We start from the raw sequence: 6189 nt of genomic DNA on the forward strand, positions 1-6189 counted from the left end.
TAGAAATGACTGTAGATTCACTGTTTAACTCTGATGAATTGAGATCTGATAATTCATTATCTAAAATATTTATGTTACATAAAATTTCAGTTTAAGAATTTGGGTTTTCTTTTCCAGCACTATTAGATACAAGCTGGCAATGTGGGAACAATACACATTTCTTTGCCTTTAATTTATTTTTTGCTGGTTTTTATTTGTTTTTGAAAACAATTTTTTTCCCCAGAGATTTGTAGCACTATATATATAGCACTATATAGTGTTCGTGATTAAAATTTAGCTATCCATATAGACCATCCTTTGATGAGTGTCATAACCTAATGCGATTTGTCTTGAAACAATTAGACAGATTAGAAACAGTTTCAGTGTTTTCAGATTCTTTTCCATTCGTCACCTTTTTATTTAACATTATTAATTCTTTAAGGTGGTAAGAACTACCTATATCTTTAAAGTAATTTGATTATTTTATGCTTGAAACAGTCTTATTCCTTATTAGTATTTTAAACTCTTTCTTGAACCTCGTATAGAGAGGTTAAATCATTGCGTCATTAATATTTAAGGCAGACTAAATGGAAAGAGATGCTTATAAAGTCCAGACATCTTTGTCACTGATATAATAGTACAAAGAGACAATTTTCTTCATAAGAACAGTAAGATAGTTCTGTCTGTTCCATGTTGGATCATTTATCTCTGTTACATTGATGAATTCATTTTGGTGACAATACTTTGTCTGAATAATGAAAAGCTGGATGAGATAGCCTGATGGTCAAGATGGAATACTTAAATCTTCTCTCAATTACAGGAAAGCTTATTTTTAAGATTCACTGTTCGGGTAATCCATCTCATTTTTCTCTTTCTTTCTTTCTCTCTGTACATTCTGGCTCTTTCACCATGCTTCTAGAGGATCCATTATCATAATGTTTATAGCCACTGGTTTACAATTTTGTTAAACAGCAGCTCTCCTCACCCTCGTCAACTAGCAGTTTTACATATGTTATCGGAAATTCTTGAAAAGCAGATATTTTACTGCAGCTTTGGTGCATATTATTGTGTCACTTCTGCAAGTGACTTGTACAAGTAAGTTGATCACTACACCACAGAGCAGAATTTGGTGGCTTTTTTGTTCTTTTGAAGAAGCTAACACTTCAGCAGAAGTGTTAACCATTTGATTTAATGGGATTATTAATAGATTTATATAGTCAACAAGTGTTTAATTCTTAGAAGATATAATTGGGTTATCTAAATTGACTTGCTGATTAACATAAACTGTAGAACTGGATACCTTTAGTCCTGTATTAAACTCATTGATTTATGCATAACTAAGGCACTTCCAAAAAAGGACTTCCATGTATAAATTAAAAGGTGTCAAGAGATATATAACTGCCTACAATTTGAGTAAATGTTAAATTAGCGACTCAACTGAAAGTTTGCCAATATGTGAATTTCTCTGTCTTACTCTGTTATGCTTTTCTTTCATGGACTACAGACACTTTCAGTCCTCAGATTTGTCCCTCTGTAAAGATACTGAGTACTAGTAAAGTTACTGAACATAATTCTTCACTGAAATGAAGATCTGTCTTGAGAAGCTATTTTTTATATGGCAAATTGTTTGAATAGCTAAAAGTAAAAACCTAGAATAAAATAGATCAAATTAAGACATAAGGAAAAAAACACACAAAGAAATACACCTCCTTATTTCCACAGATTTACCTCTTCTGGGGAGCTACTTTCATAGTGAAAAAAAAAGTTTTCATATTTGGTAGTATTTTAAATCCATCATGTGCACACTGGTACAAATCCATAACTTCTGTAAACCTTAGTAGGCCCATGTAGTATATGTAGATTTACACAGCCTTAGACTGCTCAGTAATGACAGCAGAAGGCTGCCTTGCCTAATGTGGCAGTTCTCCCCCTCCCCTGAATTAAAATTTCAATAATTTTAATTAAAATATCTCTTTATCATAAAGATAAATCTGTTAATGTATATAAAAAGGGACAGCCATAACTGAAGAGTTGCAAATGAAAGAGAAAGCTATTCATAGACAGAGTGAGAAAGAAGATGGAAGAAAGGGTGATGTGCAGGTGTTTATATTCTTCCTGCAGTATTGAAACAATAGTGTTACTAGTGGGATTAAAATGCACAAACGTAAAGATTTCATAAATCTTAGAACAAAACTTAGTCAACAGCAACCACCCAATTAAATGAAATCATACATAGAAAACCAGTGACAAAGTTGCTTTTGGAAATAAAAAATAAGTAAATTCACTCAACTCAACCATTGTAAACTAATTGTACTTTCTATAGGATGACCACTGTGGTTTTCATTTTAAATTGAATTCTTCAAAACAGAATACAAATTCTGCTGCTTTTATTTGATCAAATACATAGGGATTATAAGCCTCCCTTCATTGTAACCTGTTGATTTAGTCTATGTATCCAAAAATGTGTTTAGTTGGTATACAATGTGATAGAATTAATAGAATGACCTCCTGAAAAAAAAAAAAATGGACAGAACAATCTTCTGTTAAAACCTGGATTTAGCTAATAAGGCTAAAATATGGCTTTCACTCTAGACTGTTGCAGAGTACTCATGTGGTCAACAGGATAATTCAGATTCTCAAGTAGAGGCATATGCTCTGCCAAATGTGATTCTGACAGCTGTTTTGTGTTGAGTAATTTATGGTTTCATGTAACTGATGTTCTTTCTCACTGTTGACACTTCATGAATTTGAACATATGATTGACTGTATGCAGCCTACCAAGCAACCTTTAACCAAATGGACTGAGTAGTGTCAGCTTGTGTTTGATAGGCTTTTTAGGGCATACTAAAAAAAAAGATAAGCTTCACCTCCAGGAAACTGAGCATCAGAGGTATTTTAGATAACATACCAACAAAACTCTATATTTTCCCTGTTTAGGAAGATTACTGTGTTCCTGATGTTTGTCAAATACCATTGCACAAAGGTGAAATTTTCTCCTGTGGAATGGTTGCATATGGTGCTTTGAACAGTAATTTTTTCTTGACTAGTTAATAGAAGATTCAGACAGACAACTAGAATGTTGTCATTAAGGTTTCAGCACAATTACAGATAGATGTTTCATAGAAAATCCTCTCCTAACCTCAACTTTCCTTCTGATCACTGAATAAAAACCACTTATAGATTGAGACTTTAAAAACTGTTATATCTCTTCTCCTTCAGCTTAATTTATTTAGAAGAACCAGTTCTGTGGGAATTGTTTTTTTAACATAGAATATTTTAATAGCCTATTTCACTGGATATTATAAGATAATCTCTACCCTTTCTCTAGCATGTAAAATAACCCTAAAATTGAAACCCATTAAGACCTCATATCGTCAGTTTCCTGCTGCTATGTGTCGTCGTCACTGGCTTCATCTATCTCATCCTTAGAAGCTACACCCTAATTCTCTTTCATGACATCAGCATCAACCTGTGGCCTGGGTTGCAGCCACTTGTGCTAGTCAGTTAATTGTAGCCTACCCCTAAGAATTTTAAATAATCTCCTCCTCCTTACCACCACTCCTTTTGGGGCTGTAATCACAATCTTTAATACTAACTTGTAACTTTCTGGCACCCCTACAATCCACAATTAGAAGTCTTAGCTTTCATATGCAGACATTTAATAAATATTACATCTTTCTCTCATATCTTTTCTTTAAATAGAATTTTGCTACTTCTCATTAAATTTAAAAAAAATCATTAATAGCATTAAAAAGAAATCATTATTATCTTTCCTATACTTTTCTCTTTCAGATAACTTATTTTGTCTCAATTATTGAGATAATTATGATGATGATAATGATGATGATTATTAAGATTTGTCTCAATTTTTTTTTAATAAGATGACTAATGATTTTTGTTGGCAAATATAGAGAATTCTATAAAACTATGGACATGATTGATTCTACTTATTTTTGTTGTTGTCCTAACCTTTATACTTGTTGATTTAATTATGGAAATCTTGAAGTTACAAAACACAACCTTTAAACTTTAAAGTTTCAACATTAATTCAAAATTCACTACAGAATCAGTCTCTCAATTCAAAGCGGATCCAGATTTAATTTCAGGTAAATATTGTGATTTAATTCTGGAATAATCACCCTTTTTATTTTTCATAATTCATTGTAACAATGGAAACTTTCTTATCGAGATTTTTAAGTAAAATAATGTTGTCTGCCAAAATTCTCTATGACTTGTATTTCCTTATTACTGATATTACTATAAATTCTACGATTAAAGCTCATTTTACAAATATTCATCTGAATTAATTTAGCATAGGTTCCCACAAAATGATAATAAGGGGGAAGAGTAAATCTACTATGAAGCTTAAAATTTTTATTTCCATAATTTGAATTAGTCTTATGCTTAGAATAATCATTATTAATAACATTCACAAGTTGATTTTAGCAATATTTTGACTGAAAATTCTTTCAGACTCTTGTCTTGGTGCTGAAACAAGTATCTTCTCAAAATGTGAAGAATATCATAGAAGATTGAGTAGACCTTGATTTACAGTGATAAATTGCTTTCTTGTTTTTATTCGAGAAAGTGACAGGTTTTTAATGCAATTTGGGGAAAAGTAAGATATATGATAACATACCAGTGATCATATCCTCTTTGATTTTCAAAGTAGTTCAAAAATATTGTGCACATATTAAAATATATACAGAACCAGTCATGGCTAAAACAAATCTTAGGAAAGGGTTCGGAGTATAACTCAGGCAAGTTGGAGGTCGGAAGCAAAACCTGGATTTTTTTTACCATGTGGACAAATGAACAATTGTTCTGTAGCAGGTCAATGCATATTGATTTTTAAAAGGTCTGAACATGGCATAACCCACACAGTCAATACCCTGTACCCCAATTTCTTAACTGGTCACACCTTCATGCTCCTTTGTATGAAGATCTGACTGTACTGTTTGTCACAAACTTAATTTCCCTGTTCATGTGCCCTACAGCAAATGGTTGCTGCATTCCTTCCTCGGAGAGACTGAATTGACTATAGGAGAATTACAGTAGATTTAGATTTTAAGCTGGAAAATATTTCTCTCTTCATCATAAAGAGAGGCAATTATACCTATAATAAACTTCTTTTGCCCCCTTCTTTTTTCCCATGTGAGGACTTTCTCTCTCTATATATAGGAGATTCAATTTGCCTGAATTGCCTGAGGATGAACAGCTGTACTTGGATAGTATACATTTTGCGTACAGGTCATGCAAGTGTCATACATGCACAGAGGCTATAAATCATTCCATAGCATTAATAAACCATGTGCTATGTATAGTATATGCATAAATCATCATAAAATGGTGTTCCTCTGTCCAAAAATTACTCATTCGTTTGCAAGAATTATGTTCTAAAACGTAACTGAATACAAAGTGCTTTTTGTTGTTGTTGTTTTGGGGGTTTTGGGGCTTTTTTTAATTGCTTTCCATTTGAACCATCATTCAATACCTCTGACATCATTGACAGTCATATTGCCTGTAAGTATCAACAAATTAAATACATTGTCTGCCCATGTACTTTTACAAAGGGTCAGTATAGATATCAATGGTATCAATTCCTTAGATGTCCTTGCTAGGATTTTCTTAATAAAAAACTATCAACTTATTGATATCTTCTGCTCAATAATCATATTTTAAAATCATTTTATGATATGCCTCATCAAGTTGCTGCTTCATTCCTTACTGCATAATTTGAGTAGAACCATTTGGAAAATCAATGCCTCAGAGCTGTGTTTGGATATACTGCTGAATCCAATTACAGTGTATTATCATAAAAAGCATCAAAGTGAAATTTATTGATGGTGTTTTTCTAGTGAACATGCAACTGTTAACTCTAAATATAAATATTTTAATGGCATGATTTCTCACCATAAGAGAAAAGAGAAATATACTCTGTTTATTTATTTCAGATTATTAATCTGGCACAACAAACCACCTACTTTCATATATAAACAAAGACCTTAGGAGCCCTGTAGTTACTATACAAAGGTTTACTCTTACCTGACAACATCCCCAAACAGAAGAACAAGCCTTAAAAATGTTATCATTTTTTTCATTATTACTGTTATTGATTTTATCTAAATAAGAGACATCAAGTATATGCTATTATTTACACCACTAAAAAATTACTATTTGATAATTATAGCTTGAAGAGCACTCAAATCA

This window comes from Phaethon aethereus, assembly GCF_964289735.1.
Source record: "Phaethon aethereus genome assembly, chromosome: 3".
Lineage (NCBI taxonomy): Eukaryota > Metazoa > Chordata > Aves > Phaethontiformes > Phaethontidae > Phaethon > Phaethon aethereus.